Raw genomic sequence first — 16,519 nt, 5'->3', positions numbered from 1 at the left:
TAGACGTCAGACGTGCAGCGCAGGCTTTAAAGAGAATGCAAAAAGGAACTAGGCTGAGACTTATAGGAAACAGAAAATAGTGGTGTCTCTGGAGAGGCATATTGAAGGGACCTGGGACAGCAATGGGTGAGAGACACATTTTTCATTGTTCACTTTTTGTTCAATCAGATTTTGCCATGTGTGTATATTGTGCCTTGTGAAATGGGTCTTGATTTCAACGAATCAGACCCATAAACACTTACTTCCAAACCTCAAGGAAATTACACTCAAATAATCCTAATAACAAGTGACGCATATATAGGGTCTTGGACTTAACAAAGTGCTTCTACCCTCTGGTAGGCAGGATGGCTCCGCATAGATGTCCATTCTCTAATCTCTGAAACATGTGAATGTACTACCTTACATAACAAAGGAGACTTTGCAGATGTAATTTAGGTTCAGAACTTAAAATTTTGTTATAGCAGCAGCAGGAAACTAATACACACCCATATTTTTCCACTCAAACATCTCAACGGCTGAGACTCATTATCATTATGAAAGTAAATGGCATCAAGGGAGAAATGTAAAGAACTTTGGGCTTCTAAGAGAGGCGAATGATGCCTGTCAGCTTCTTGAGGAAAAGGACCACTGCAGTTTCTCTGTGCCCTGCTCCTTCCAAGCGCCCATGCTTGTGTGCTGAGCACTCAGAGTACACAAAGCGTGGGGCATTGGGCCTCAATTCCCATGAAAAAGCCATGGTGCTTGTCCTCTGCTGCTCTTTGATTGTAAGCTCCTCCCTGAGAACAAAATATCAGGCTCTTCTTGTTCTTACGGCTGGTCAGCTCTCCACAATGCACCATCCCCCTCACTGATCAGTTCAAATTAAAGCAAGTCCACCCCCACAGCTTGAGGCTAGTCTGCTGTTCTAGTTTGCTAGCTGCCGGAATGCAATATACCAGAAACAGAATGGCTTTTAACAAGAGGAATTTAATGAGTTACTAGTTTACAGTTCTAAGGCCGAGAAAGTGTCCCAATTAAAACAAGTCTATAGAAATGTCCAATTTAAGGCATCCAGGGGAAGATACCTTGGTTCAAGAAGGCCAGCAACGTTCAACATTTCTCTCTCAGCTGGAAGGGCACATGGCGAACATGGTGGTGTCTGCTGGCTTTCACATGGCTCTATCAAAAGGGACTCTCTCCAAATGTTTCCTCTTTTAAAGGATTCCAGCAAGCAACTCCACCTTCAGTGGGTGGAGACACACCTCCATGGAAATCATCTACTCAAAAGTTACCAACCCACAATTGGGTAGGTCACATCTTCATGGAAACAATCAAAATACTCCCATCCAGCAATATTGAATGAGGATCAAAGGGCATGGCTTTTCTGGGGTCCACCACAGATTCAGACCAGCACATCTGCCAAGCTGACCCCTCAGCTAAAGGCTCGGGTTTCCTTCAGTTCGGGCTCTTTCCAGATTTTTCATAAAAGATATGTTCAGTATGAAATAGGAATATCAAGAAGGATATTGATAACTTGAAGCATCAACTCCCCATTTTCCTCTATATTCATTCCCATACCTTCCTCACCCCAGGCCTGGGTGAGTTACACACGATTATACCCTTTGTAGAGGAGCCCAGAGAGGTTAGGCACTTGCCCAGTGTCGCACAGTTAATGATAAGGGAAGGCGACAGGTTGTCAATAGAGGAGAGTCTGACTCTATTCCTGAGTTGTCGAAAATCATAGCCCCTACCTACTTTCTTAATTATGGAAAAAACAGTAAAAGCATCACTATCTCCCACGGAATCGCATTTGTTGTCTTTGTCCTTCACACAGTCTCAAAGGCTGCATGTGGAAGTCCCTCCTCCCCTAGGACAAAAACGTAAGAAAGAAAGGAGGCAAAGTGCTCAAATGTGCGTCGACAGAACATCCTTAAAGAGTTCTTACTTGGCGATGTCTGTTGTAGAAACGGGCTTGTAATTAGTCTCCGTTAAGTGTGTCTTAGTCTTAATTCAACGGATAGCCTGCATTCTGTAGGATGTTACAAAGATCCTTTAAGACATTTCCATGACAACCAAAGGCTTCGGGTATAAGGACGCCAGTTCTCTGGTCTGTGGATAGTTTACAGCTGTCTGATTTTTATGCCATGGAGTCACCAAATTCTCTACTTATCCATCCCCTATGATCAGTTCTTTCCCACCACGTCTATTGGTAAAGGAGCCGTGGACCATAAGGAAAGGAGAATTAGAGAAAAGGGGCGGGGCAGCTCCTCCCGGGCTTCACTCTCTTTCCCCCGCCCCCCACTGCCAAACAACAGCCTTGACCAACTGCCACTCACCCCCTCACGGAAACGCCACCCAAACTCTCAGACCACCTGTGCAGCCTCCTTCTAAACCTTTCGCTAAAAACCCCTTAGTGCTGTTTGCTTAAATTAGATTTTAAAATACATTCTGCGGAGAGGAACATGATCCCTTTTAAAAGGGCTAAGCTATAAATGAGACCAGGCGAGAGTCAGCCCATAATGTTTAATGAACATGCTAAAGCATTTAATGCAAATTTCAATTTATTCATCAGAAATGAGGAGAATTATCATAGGCTGTTCCGATGATAAGAGGCAATTATTCTCTTCTGATGGAAAAATTGTAATCTTGAAATTTTATACTGTCAAGCAGTATTCACACTCTACCCCACTCCACCCCCCAGCTCAGATTTGCCTTAAAATAAGAAAAGGTGCAACAATATGAGTCTAGGAAATCTGGAAAAGAGAGATCTTTGCTTTGTCAAGCAAGTTCAACTCTGCTGGCAGAGGAATTGTTCCCTTTTTTAAAAAAAGGAAACCTTCAATGCTTTTGTAATTACTGCTATGTCCTTAAAAGGGGGGGGGGGGGGGGGGCTTCAACCCAAAGTATGAGATTTATGCTGAAATAAAAGTAGGAGTTTACTCGTTGTGGGGAAAAAACTAGCATGAGCTAAATCTTGCTGTAATTTGTGTCTCTTCTTTGGAATGTGGATTTATTTCACCTATAGGCTTCACTCTTTAGAATGCTTTTTGTAAAGACCAAAGTCACAAGGCTTAATAGCAAACAGAGAAGGGACCAGAGCCCAGAACTTCTAACACTTACACCCGAGCCCTTTCCACTTGTGGCAACATTGTTTAGGTCATCACAAATACCAAAACGGTTCAACAACACAAAAAAGGTGCTGCCACGACCTGTTCCCCGGTCTTACCTTTCAAAAGTGACAAATGATCATTGCACTAGTGAAAGCTGTCTCTGCTGTCGCCCTGTTCTTTTGGCAATGATGACTTTAAAAATAGCAGGTTATTTATAAGTGGCCCTCCAACCTCACCCAGGAATCTGATATCCAGTATTTAAGATTGGCTTTCTTGCCCCCAATGAGCCAGCCAAGTTCTCCTGGTGCTTGGGTACGAGCTAAGAGATCATTTGTAGGAGCCTGAGAGAGAAAAACAGAACAAGAGCCTTCCAGAGATTGGTCGGACGTGAATGACGTCACAAGGGCTGAGGGGAGGCGGAGCTTGGAAGCCGGGCAGCCCCTCCTTGGAGAAACCTAGCAAGACTCTGCAGAGGCCTTTGCGGCAGTGCGGGAACCATGTCCTGTCTGAGCCCCTCTGCAAAGCCACCCAGGACCCCCTGTTCCCCACAACAATATAGTCTCCCACCTCTGTCCTGGGTCTTGAACAGTCAATCTTTCCCGCCCGACTATTCCTCTGAGTTAAAACTTTGTCTCTACAGGGGTGTAAATCTCCCTGGCAACATGGGACAGAACTCCCGGGATAAGCCGGGTCGGCATCAGGGGATTGAGAAAAACTTCTTGACCAAAAACGGAAAGAGAGAAATGAGATGAAATAAAGTTTAAATGTCTGAGAGATTTCAGACAGAACGGAGAGGTTATTTGGGAGGTTATTCTTATGCATTAATATAGATATCACTTTTTAGTTTATGGTGTATTGGAGTGGCTGGAGGCGAGTATGTGAAACTGTTAAGATATGATCCGGGGACCTTGATTTTTAAAGATGATTGTACAACGATAAACTTTTACTGTGTGATTGTGGAAACCTTGTGTCTGACGCTCCTTTTATCCAGGGTTTGGACAGATGAGTGAAAAAAAATATGGCTAAAAAAATAAATAAATAATAGGGGGGATAAGGAGTAAAATAAATTGGGTAGGTTGAAATATTAGTGGTCAATGAGAAGGAAGGGTAAGGGGTATGGGATGTATGAGATTTTTTTTCTTTTTTTTTTTATTTCTTTTTATGGAGTGATGCAATTGTTCTAAAAATGACCATGGTGATGAATACACAACTATGTGATGATATTGTGAGCCATTGGTTGTACACCATGTATGGGCTGTATGTGTGTGTGAAGATTTGTCAATAAAAATGCATTTTTTTAAAAACTTGTCTCCAGAAGGCACCTATTATTTATTCAGTGAACACTGCACACACCCAGCAATGGTTCCTTACCTCCTAGGGAGGAGGGAAGACCTTGGCAAAGGACCCTCAACTCCAGAAAAATGCCCATGCACACAAATTTCAATATAATTTCAAGGAATTCATGGATTCTCGAGAAAAAAACCCTTGCCAGGTCCATGTCATATCTTTTTCTAGACAACAAAGACAAACGAAATGAGTGCCTTTCCTCAAAGATCCCATTTTCCAGAGAAAGAATTTCAGTGGAGAAAGAGGTTCAAATAATTGAGTACCTATTTTGAGGCATGTGGTTACATTCATGATCACATTCCATGTGACAACCACCCTGGAGAGTCGGTGTTATCCCCCAGTTTACAGATAAAGAAACTGAGCCTCAAAAAGTCAAGGAGTATATCCAAGGTCACCTGAGTGGTAAACAGATGAACAGGGACTGGAACTCACAAAGCCAAAGTGGACGCTAAACACATGTACCAGTGACACGTGAGAAAGTGTCCTGGAAGGACTCTATTCACCAAGTTCCTGCTGTGTTTCTTTGGTTTTCCTTTTCCCTGGGCTTGGCGTGCCCTTCTTCACTTCCATGTCCCTGTCTTCCCATGATGAAATCAAAACCATTTTGAAAGGCTTAGCTCCAGTGTCACCCCAAGGAACCTCTCCCAGCCTTTCCTCTTTGCCCACTACTGCACACATATTCACTGTCCGTGTACATATATTGTCTGTCCTTGCACATATATTCACTGTCCATGCCCTTTCCCTGGGCTCACTCACAGCCATGAATGCTCAGCTCTCCACCTTACCTTCAAGTCAGTGTTCTATCTGCCCATCTCCCCTTCCAGAAAAGAAAATTATTTAAGCACATCCTATGCTTCTTTGTGTAATAGACTGCATTTTAATATACTAAGTTAAATGCTTTTCTTCCTGTCATGGTCAGGTTCATGTGTCAACTTGGCCAAGTGGTGGTTGGGCAAGTGCTTGCTTGTCTATTGTAATGAGGACATTTCATAGAATTAGATCATGATCACGTCAGCTGCATCCACAGCTGATTCCATTTGTAATCAGCCAAAGGGGAGGGTGTTCTACAATGGGTGATGCTTAATCTAATCACTGAAAGCTTTATAAGGAGGATTCAGAAGAGACAGGTTCTTCCTATTTCGGCTGGCGAGCCTCTCCTGTGGAGTTCATCCAGACCCTCCATCGGAATCGTCGGCTTCACAGCCTGCCCTACGAATTTTGGACTCTGCGTTCCTGTGGTCACGTGAGACACTTTTGTAAATTTTATATTTGCAAGTGTTTCCTGTTGATTCTGTTTCTCTAGAGAACCCTAACTAATACACTCCCTGATATTTCCTTTCATTCCATGTTTTCCATGTTGATAGGTAACTTAGTAATTTCCTACTGCCTTAGGGAAGTTGCAAAACTGCAAAGTGCAGAGAATAAATGGGCCCATTTTTATATTTTTCAATGAGTCTAGCTCTGGCACAGTGTGCCTGTTTGAAAGGATTTATGTACGCTAGAGAAGCCATGTTTTAATATTAATCAATCTTGCAAGAGCAACGGTTCTTTCTAATCACTATTCAGCACTATAGGTTAGAAACTTGATTAGGTTATCTCCACAGAGATATGACTCAATCAATGGTGGGTATTAAACTTGTTTAGATGGAGACGTGTCCCCACCCATTCTACATGGCTCTTGATTAGTTTACTGGATTCCTATAATAGAGGAGACATTTCAGAGGGAGTTCCCTTTTGAGAACGCAGAGAGAGCTGCAGAAACAGAACAGAAGGATGAGAGAACCACCAAGTCCACCAGCCAGTGACCTTTGGAGATGAAGAAGGAAAACGCCTCCTGGGGAAACGTCATGAAACAAGAAGCCTGAAGAGAAAGCTAGCAGGTGACGCCGTGTTCACCACATGCCCTTCCAACTGAGAAACGACTAACGTCATCGGCCTTCTTGAACCAAGGTATCTTTCCCTGGATGCTTTAGATGGGACAATTCTATAGACTTGTTTTAATTGGGACATTTTCTCGGTCTTAGAACTGTAAACTAGCAACTTATTAAATTCCCCCTTTTTAAAAGACGTTCCAGCCTTCACCAACTGGGTGTGTGGGATCCCCCAGTGGAGTCTGGGACCCCAGGACAGTGCCTTGGGTTGTAGAGGTGCCATTGAGGTGGGTGGGAAGAAAGGCAGTATCCAAGATGAATGTCAGCCTATTTGTCAGTTTGGACAGACTTCTGCTAGATTTTGTTTTCCAGTATGAGCAAGACACAAGTACTAAAGAAGATGTGATTCAATGAATAAATAATTGCAAGAGTTTCTGAAACTAAGAATCTTTTAGAGACTCTGGAAGAAAAGAATAAAAATATAGAAAAGGGAAAAGAATTGAAAGAAATAGAATTTTTGAAAATGACGAACATATGCTTATATTGAATAAAAACCTTCAAAACACTCAACTGTTTCTTCCTTAGAAATCTCGGAAGTTAGTCAGACCAATAAAAATGCATCTTTCAGAACCAACAGCTACAGATAAAAAAGAAGAAAATTCTATGAAGCAGCTTGCCAATATTGACTTCATGCAAAAAGAAAATGATACACGTATATTTAGTGACTCTGCTGTGAATAACCATTTAAAATGTTCACATGTACCAGCTACTAAAAGTTCACAAAATTTTATGCAACTCAGAGTGTTAACTCCACAGACACAATCAAATTGCTGTCAACGGTTTGAAAAAGGAGATGCAGATGCTGAGTGTGGAGATACAGGGACAGTAAGACAATTAAGAGAGTCAAAATGTACTTCACACACTATATTTAAAGAACATTTTGAGAAGCCAAAAGAAAATAATAGTGATCAAGCTGAAGAAACGACTGAAAATTTTTAAGGAATTCCTGAAATGCCTATATTTTTAAGAACTCCTGAAGTTGTGAAAAACCCTGAATCTTTGGAGAAATTACAGTTCCCCAAAACCCCCTCACTTGAAATAAATAGGAATACAGTACCTGAAGGGAAGCACAAAAGGAATCCCCTAGACTTTCTTTTCTTATGAATTATACTTCTCGATCACCTGGATTGAATTTATTTGATCTTTCTCTATTTGATTCAGAAATCCCATCAGATTAGTTTAGTGAACATTATTCTGCAGGAAATTTAAATCCCCTCTCATCACAACAGGACGTTGGAAACTTATTTGGGAAAGTGTCATTGTCAGGTTCATGTGTCAACTTGGCCAAGTTGTGGTACTTGTTTGTCTGGTTGGGCAAGTGCTGGCCTGTCTGTTGCAATGAGGACATTTCATATAATTAGATCATGATCACATCAGCTGCATCCACAGCTGATTCCATTTGTAATCAGCCAAAGGGGAATGTCTTCTGCAATGAGTGATGCTTAATCTAATTGCGGGAAGCCTTTTTAGGAGGATTCAGAAGAGACAGGCTCTCTTCCTGCTTCGGCTGGCGAGCCTCTCCTATGGAGTTCCTCCAGACCCTCCATCAGAATCGTCAGCTTCACAGCCTGCCCTGCGGATTTTGGACTCTGCGTTCCCATTGTCACGTGAGACACTTTTAGAAATTTTATATTTGCGAGTGTTCCCTGTTGATTCTGTTTCTTTAGAGAACCCTAATACAGAAACCTAAAGAAGATGCTTTTATATTTTCTATTCCATCAGACTCTTCACCTCATACCTTTGGAGCTGGAAAAGATTATTTTAGTTTTCCATTTTCATTTGACCAGGATCAAAACTCAGCACATTCTTTCTCTCTAAAAGGTTTTTCGTCTTCCTTTCAAAGTACAACACAATTTACTTTTTTTTTGAACTACTGTTCTAGTTTGCTAGCTGCTGGAATGCAATATACCAGAAACAGAATGGCTTTTAAAAAGGGGAATTTAGGAGACTCAGAGAGAGCAGAGAATGCTGCAGCACCATGAAGCAGAGAGTCCACCAGCCAGCGACCTTTGGAGATGAAGAAGGAAAACGCCTCCCGGGGAGCTTCATGAAACAGGAAGCCAGGAGACCAAGCTAGCAGATGACACCGTATTCGCCATGTTCCTGTCCAGCCGAGAGAGAAGCCCTGACTGTGTTCACCATGTGCCTTCTCACTTGAGAGAGAAACCCTGAACTTCATCGGCCTTCCTGAACCAAGGTATCTTTCCCTGGATGCCTTTGATTAGACATTTCTATAGACTTGTTTTACTTGGGACATTTTCTCAGCCTTAGAACTGTAAATGAGCAACTTATTAAATTCCCCTTTTGAAAAGCCATTCCATTTCTGGTATATTGCATTCTGGCAGCTAGCAAACTAGAACAGATTTTGGTACCGGAGAGTGGGGTGCTGCTGCTGCAGTTTGCAAATACCAAACATGTTGGAACGGCTTTTTAAATGGATAAAGGGAAGATTTTGGAAGAGTTGTGAAAAGCTTGATAGAGAAGGCCTAGAATGCTTTGGAGAGACTGTTGGTAGAAATGTGGACTCTAAAGATACCTCTGATGAGGCCTTAGAAAGAAATGAGGCACGTGTTATTGAAAACTGGAAGGTGATCCTTGTTTTAAAATGGCAGATAATCTGGCAAAGTTGACTAATGGTATTGGCTGGAAGGCAGATTTTAAAAGCCATGAACTTGGATATTTAGCAGAAGAGATCTCCAAATTAAATGTCGAAAGTGCAGTCTGGTTTCTCCTTGCAGCTTACAGTGAAATGCGACAGGAAAGAGATAAGCTGAAAACTGAACTCTTGAGTAAAAAGAAATCAGAAATTGAGGTCCCGTAAAATTCTGGGCCTACAGAAAGGGAGACTACAGAGTACAGTGTGGATTTAACCAAATGTGGAACCAGTCAGCCATTTCAGAGAAAGTCAGGATCGGACATGGAGTTATCCAGGAAAGATTTGTGGAAACTCCTTATGTCTGATGGGCATGATTCAACACTACTGCATAGAAAGCCAACGAGAGTGCTGTGGGACCTGTATAAACAGAGCCGCTGCCAGTCTGGACTGAGGGGTTCAGAGAAGGGACACATTCGAGGAAAAATAACTTCAGAGGCAAAACCGTGGAGGCTGAGGTCTGAAGTCAGGAAGCCTCGGGCCAGGAGAGTGGACCCACCCAAGCCCATGGAGAGGGTGAGTTTGTCCCAAAGGCAGAGAATGGGCCTTCCACCTCATTGCAGTGGAAGAGTCATGCCGCCTCAGGCCTTGGAGAGGGTGAAGCACGTTTCTTGGGGTTTGGGGAGAGCCTGGCTGCCACCACATGAAGGGGCTGAGCGTGTGCCCCGGAGATGGCAGAGAGCCCGGGTGCGGCCTCAATGCTTGGAGAGGGTGGAGCCGAGAGAAAGGTGGTCTCCCCAATATCCCCCAAGGTTGCATTCAGAGAGAGGCAGGCGTAGGCATTTGGAAAGGGTGGGACTGCCACTTTCTAAAGCCTTGAGGATAAATGAGTCTCAGACTTTGAACTCTAATGGACTTTGCCCTGTGGGTTTTCGAAACTGTATGGGTCCGGTGACCCCTGTGTTCCTTCCTCCCTATGGAAATGTGTCTATGTATCCCGTGAATGTTCCTCCTTTATATGTTGGCAGCAAATAACTTGCTATGAGTTTTCAAAGGTCCAGAGCAAATGGAGAAAATTTTGCCTTAGGACAGATCATGTCTGTAACTGACTTGATGAGATTTTATACTGTCTCTAATTCTGTACTTCATCGTATTGCTACTGATAGGTTTAAGGATTTCTGATGTTGTTCTGAAATTAATGTATTTTGTATATGTTGAAAACATGTCTTTTTTAGGGGCCAGAGGGTGGAATGTGCTGGTTTGAAAGGAAGTATGCCCCCTAAGAAAAGCCATGTTTTAATATAAATCTCATTTCTTAAAGGTAGAATAATCCCTATTCAATACTGTATATTTGAAACTGTAATGAGATCATCTCCCTGGTTGATGTGATTTAGTTAAGAATGGTTGTTAAGCTGGATTAGGGGATGACATGTCTCCACCTATTTGAGTGGGTCTTGATTAGTTTCTGAAGTCCTATAAAAGAGGAAACATTTTGGAGATTCAGAGAGACTCAGAGAGAGCAGAGAATGCTGCAGCACCATGAAGCAGAGAGTCCACCAGCCAGCGACCTTTGGAGATGAAGAAGGAAAACGCCTCCCGGGGAGCTTCATGAAAACAGGAAGCCAGGAGACCAAGCTAGCAGATGACACCGTATTCGCCATGTTCCTGTCCAGCCGAGAGAGAAGCCCTGACTGTGTTCACCATGTGCCTTCTCACTTGAGAGAGAAACCCTGAACTTCATCGGCCTTCTTGAACCAAGGTGTCTTTCCCTGGATGCCTTTGATTAGACATTTCTATAGACTTGTTTTAATTGGGACATTTTCTCAGCCTTAGAACTGTAAATGAGCAACTTATTAAATTCCCCTTTTGAAAAACCAAAACAAAAAAAAAGGGGGGGGGAATTTAATGAGTTGCTAGTTTACAGTTCTAAGTCCGAGAAAATGTCCCAATTAAAACAAGTCTATAGAAATGTCCAATCAAAGGCATCCAGGGGAAGACACCCTGGTTCAAGAAGGCCGATGAAGTTCAGGGTTTCTCTCTCAAGTGAGATAGCACATGGCGAACACAGTCAGGGCTTCTCTCTCAGCTGGAAGGGCACATGGCAAATACGGCATCATCTGCTAGCTTTCTCTCCTGGCTTCCTATTTCATGAAGTGCCCCAGGAAGCATCTTCCTTCTTCATCTCCAAAGGTCACTGGCTGGTGGACTCTCTGCTTCGTGGTGCGGCAGCATTCTCTGCCCTCTCTGCGTCTCTCTGAATCTCTCATTCTCCAAAATGTCTCCTCTTTTATAGGACTTCAGAAACTAATCAAGACCCACTCAAATGGGTGGAGACATGTCATCCCCTAATCCAGTTTAACAACCATTCTTAACTAAATCACATCAACCAGGGAGATGATCTCATTACAGTTTCAAATATACAGTATTGAATAGGGATTATTCTACCTTTAAGAAATGAGATTTATATTAAAACATGGCTTTTCTTAGGGGACATACTTCCTTTCAAACCAGCACAACTACTAATTTCTTGAATTATTTTACTGCTCTATAATTTTCTCTAGAGCATAAATTTTCATTATTACTTAAAATGCTTTATTTTGTTGATTAAGGAATAATTGGTTACTATTGTACATTATTTCATTATATTTAAATACCTAGAGAAATTAATCCTGTAATCTAATTTTATTTTTATTTGTAGCATTAACTAATCATGATTTATTTTAATTTTGATTTGTGAACCATATTCAGGCAGAATTTATATCAACTTTAATAGAATTTGATGCTTTTTTCATTAATCTTTGTTGTAAATATTAATCCAGGTTCTCCCCAGAACCTAAATTTCATTCTTGTAGTATTTTAAGTGCTTTGAAAGTAACAAGCATTCCTTCAGATTATCAGGAGACCTTTAAGTGATAACTGTAGCATTTTTGCTGAAGTTGACTTTAGCTACTAAAAAATCTTAAAATTGCTAGAGTTCACTTCTGTTTCATTGTTGTAGTATATGAAGTGGTACTATAGTAATAATAATCTCAGTGAGTTTATGCTTAGATAATGTCTGCATTATTTTCTTCTAATACAACAAATAGCAAATGCAGGAGTTATTCTAAAATCCATTAATGGAAGGACATTAATTGTGAAGGGCTAAAGTAATTTCTGAAAATTGAATTGTATCAATGGTGATACTGTTTATCATTTTCTTGCTTAAACCTTTTTTATTCTCTTGGATTAAACCCTTTTTGGAGAACATTTAAATTTTTATTTTCTGTCTTCAACAAAATTTCACCTTTATATTTTTGCACAGTATTTGTTGGCAATACATAGCTTCAATGAAAATATTTAAAATTTGATGAAATTGTATGAACGTTTTACTCAATATCTTTGTATCATTTTTAATTAGTTGTGTTAAGTTATCATGCAATGAAGAGTCTGACACCATTAAAAAAAAAAAGCTGTTCTGTTTCTGATATATTGCATTCCGGCAGCTAGCAAACTAGAACACACAGATAAATGCTCTAGAAGAATGTACAGTGTGGTAGTTAGATTCAGTTGTCAACTTGGCCAGGTGAAAGCACCTAGTTCTGTTGCTGTGGACATGAGCCAATGGTAGGTGAATCTCATCTGTTGCTAATTACATCCGCAGTCGGCTAGGAGGCGTGTCTGCTGCAATGAGTGACGTTTAACTTAATTGGCTTGTGCTTAAATGAGAGAATGCAATGTAGCACAGTCTAGCAGCTTGGCATTCCTCATCTCAGCACTTGCAGCTCAGCCTGGGCCCTTGGAGATGGAGAAAGAAATCACCCCGGGGAAAGTTGTTGGAACCCAGGGGCCTGGAGAGAAGACCAGCAGAGACCATCCTGTGCCTTCCACGTAAGAAAGAACCTCAGTGGAAAGTTAGCTGCCTTTCCTCTGAAGACCCAACAAAATAAATCCCCTTTTATTAAAAGCCAATCCGTCTCTGGTGTGTTGCATTCCCGCAGCTAGCAAACCAGAACATACAGTGAGAAGGAAAAGGCTGCCCTAATTCAGGCCATCCAAACCTAAATCTGCCTCCATTGGCCAGAGCAGAACTTTTAAACTTTAACGTGCATTTAAATCACTGGAAGTCCCGTTAAAATGCACATTTTGAGTCTGTGGGTCTGAGATGGGGCCTGACATTCTAGATTTCTGCAAGCTCCAAAGTGATGCTTATGCTGCTTGTCTGTGGACAATCTTTTTGAGTAGCAAGGGGCCTACGAGCAGCACTGCCCAAGAGTAGCTACCTGCAGCTATTTAAAATTAAATTTGAGTTAATCAAAATTAAATATAATTAGAAATTTACATCCTCAGTCACATCAATTTCAAGTGCTCAAAAACCACGTGTGTCTAGAGCTACCATATTGACAGAGCAGTTACAGTACATTTCCCTCATTGCAGGAAGTTCCATTGGACCGCTCTGTGAGACAGTGCAAAAAAGAAGAGGAAGCAAAGTGGTGGTCTCTGAGCAGTGATCCTGAGCCAAAGGTGGGGCAATTACTGAAACTTCGTAAGGGGCTTAAATATTCCCATCTGTTCTAGTTTGCTAGCTGCCGGAATACAATATGCCAGAAATGGAATGGCTTTTAAAAAGGGGAATTTAATAAGTTGCTAGTTTACAGTTCTAAGACCAAGAAAATGTCCCAATTAAAACAAATCTTTAGAAATGTCCAATCAAAGGCATCCCAGGGAAAGATACCTTGGTTCAAGAAGGTTAATGAAGTTCAGGGTTTCTCTCTCAAGTGAGAAGGCACATGGCGAATACAGTCAGAGTTTCTCTCTCATCTGGAAAGGCACATGGTGAACACAGTCAGGGCTTCTCTCTCATCTGGAAGGGCACATGGCGAACATTGGGTCATCTGCTAGCTTCTTCTCCTGGCTTCCTATTTCATGAAGCTCCCCAGGAGGCATTTTTCTTCTTCATCTCCAAAGGTCGCTGGGTGGTGGACTCTGCTTAGTGGTACTATAGCATTCTCTGCTCTCTCTGAATCTCTTTCATTCCCCAAAATGTTTCCTCTTTTATAAGACTCCAGAAACTTATCAAGACCCACCCAAATGGGTGGAGACATGCTGTCATCTAATCCAGTTTAACAACCACTCTTCATTAAATCACATCTCCAGGGAGATGATCTGATTACAGTTTCAAACATACAGTATTGAATCAGGATTATACTACCTTTATGAAAAGGGGTTTTGATTAAAACATGGCTTTTCTAGGGTCCATACATCCTTTCAAACCATCACACCATCTAAGTCCTGTCAGGATAATAAGGATTTTTAGTAAAAGGAGCTAGGGAATGAGGAGACATAGAATACATGTACAGAATAAGTATATTGCCACATCTGTTGTCTCCCTTGGATTTCTCAGAAAGCTAGGGAGAGGAGGTATAACTTGCCTTATTGGGAGCTTCTGGCTACACTGGATGGGTTTGTCCAGATGACTACACAGTCCCTGGCTGCAGAAGTTATCCCACTCACAAAACAAGGGACTTGATGGTGTGAAATGCCTAGCTCTTCAGAGACAACCTGACACCAGTTCTTGCTAGACCTAATCCAGGTGTAACATCCTAGTTCTGCTGGTAGCAGGCCATCAGTAAGATCCCACACCACCACCACCACCACAGTGGGCTACTGCCTTCATGTTGTACCAATGAAAGCATGGCATTGGGTATACAGGTCGTAATAATCCATCATTTCTTTTCTGTTCCCAGAGGTGACGGATGAATGGTTTCCTGAACCCTTTTCTTTTGATAAGGCAGATGCTTAAAACTGCTCAAAAGTTTGATAGTGTTAGAAACTTTCCACTTGTTACACGTTACCTACCCTCAGACAACACCCTCCTGGAATACATGGACCAAGCATGAGGTGGGCGGACTTCGAAGCTGGTCCCAGTGATCCTGGCCCTCTGGAACCCGTACTCTTGTGCAATCCTGTCTCCTAGAGTGTGGGCTCAACCTGGTGACTCATTTCTAAAGAAAACAATGCAGCAAAAGTGGTGGGATGTCACTTCCAAAACCAAGTCATAAAAGACTTCCGCCTTTCACTCATTAACATGCCCATTCTCCTTCCCTCATGCTCTCTTCCTCTGGTTTTTCTCGTTTGTTTTCCCTGATGGATCAGCTGTCATATTACAGAGCTGCCTTATGGAGGGAGGGACCCACATGGCAAGGAACTAAGGGAAGCTTCTGATCAGCAGCAGATGGAAAACCTGGGCTCTCAGTCCAATAGTCCTTGAGAACTGAATCCCACCGATAATCTCACGAATGTGTAAATAGTTTCATTTGCCCGGAGCCTTGGAGAGACTGACATCTTGATTGATGCCTGGGAGAGGCCCTGAAGCCCTGAACAAAGGACCCAGATAATTGTGAAATAACAACCGTTGCAGTGTAAATGTAAGCCACTGAGTTGGGGGTAATTTGTTACACAGGAACAGAAAACAAATACAAAACACTTCTTACTTATGTCAACATTTACCTAAAAATGATTGAAAGTCCTTCCTCTATGCCAGGCGATGTTCGAAGTACCCTGTCTCTATGAAACAAGCCCAGGAAAAATGGGGCATGAAGTCCAGAGCTGATTGAAAACAAGTTTCTTCCACTCAGCAGAAAGGAAGCACATAGAAAAATAAAATTACATTTCCTGTACACTGAGGTTGTGAATTTGTAGCCCCAATCCTTCTGGCAGTGCCTTGCCCATAATGTGCTCAGGGAATGTGGTTTTTTGTTTTTGTTTTTGTTTTTGTTTTTGTACACTGTATGGTGGGGTCACATTTCATTCTTTTTCCATGCGAGTATCCCATTATTGCAGCACCGTTTGTTGAATATTTTGTTGTTATTTGGGGTTTTTTTTTACATATTCATCAATCATGATCATTTCTTAGAATATTTGCATCAATTCAGAAAACGAAATAAAAAGACAACAGAAAAAGAAATAAAATGAAAACAGAAAAAAAAAGATTATACATACCATACCACTTACCCCTCCCTTTCATTGATCCCTAGCATTTCAATATAAATTTATTTTAACATTTTCCCCCTATTATTTATTTTTATTCCATATGTTTTACTCATCTGTTGAGAAGGTAGATAAGAGGAGCATCAGACACAAGGTTTTCACAATCACACAGTCACATTGTGAAAGCTGTATCATTATATGATCATCTTCAAGAAACATGGCTACTGGAACAGAACTCTACATTTTCAGGCACTTCCCTCCAGTCTCTCCATAACATCTTGAATAACAAGGTGATATCTATTTAGTGTGTAAGAATAACCTCCAGGATAACGTCTCGACTCTGTTTGGAATCTCTCAGCCATTGACATTTTATTTTGTCTCATTTCACTCCTCCCCCTTTTTGTCAAGAAGGTTTTCTCAATCTTTTGATGCTGAGTCTCGACTCATTCTAGGATTTCTGTCCCACATTGCCAGGAAGGTCCACACCCCTGGGGGTCATGTCCCATGTAGGCAGGGGGAGGGCAGTGAGTTTGCTTGTTGTGTTGGCTGGAGAGAGAGACCACATCTGAGCAACAAAAGAGGTTTTCTTGGGG

At 41.8% G+C, this 16,519-nt stretch overlaps 1 protein-coding gene and 1 pseudogene across 7 annotated transcripts in view; one reads left to right on the top strand and one right to left on the bottom strand.

The window, feature by feature from the left end:
* The window catches only part of ALLC (allantoicase), a 101,975-nt gene that overhangs the window by 74,205 nt on the left and 11,251 nt on the right, over positions 1-16,519 (bottom strand). For 2 of the 7 annotated variants that reach the window (XM_077153095.1, XM_077153100.1), the window contains exon 1: positions 3,206-3,465. The exons of 4 other annotated variants lie outside the window; for them this stretch is intronic. The gene's annotated coding sequence lies outside the window, so the exon portion shown is untranslated. Of the gene's footprint in view, positions 1-1,924; positions 1,947-3,205; positions 3,466-16,519 lie in introns of those variants that run through there. One more of the 7 variants, XM_077153098.1, reaches the window with a different exon arrangement.
* On the top strand, positions 6,729-14,739 carry LOC143676721 (protein SIX6OS1 pseudogene; annotated as a pseudogene).

Source organism: Tamandua tetradactyla, chromosome 3 (assembly GCF_023851605.1).
Source record: "Tamandua tetradactyla isolate mTamTet1 chromosome 3, mTamTet1.pri, whole genome shotgun sequence".
In the NCBI taxonomy this organism is placed as follows: Eukaryota; Metazoa; Chordata; class Mammalia; order Pilosa; family Myrmecophagidae; genus Tamandua; species Tamandua tetradactyla.
Note: the sequence above shows the minus strand (reverse complement) of the source record. Positions and strands in the feature narration are given on the sequence as shown.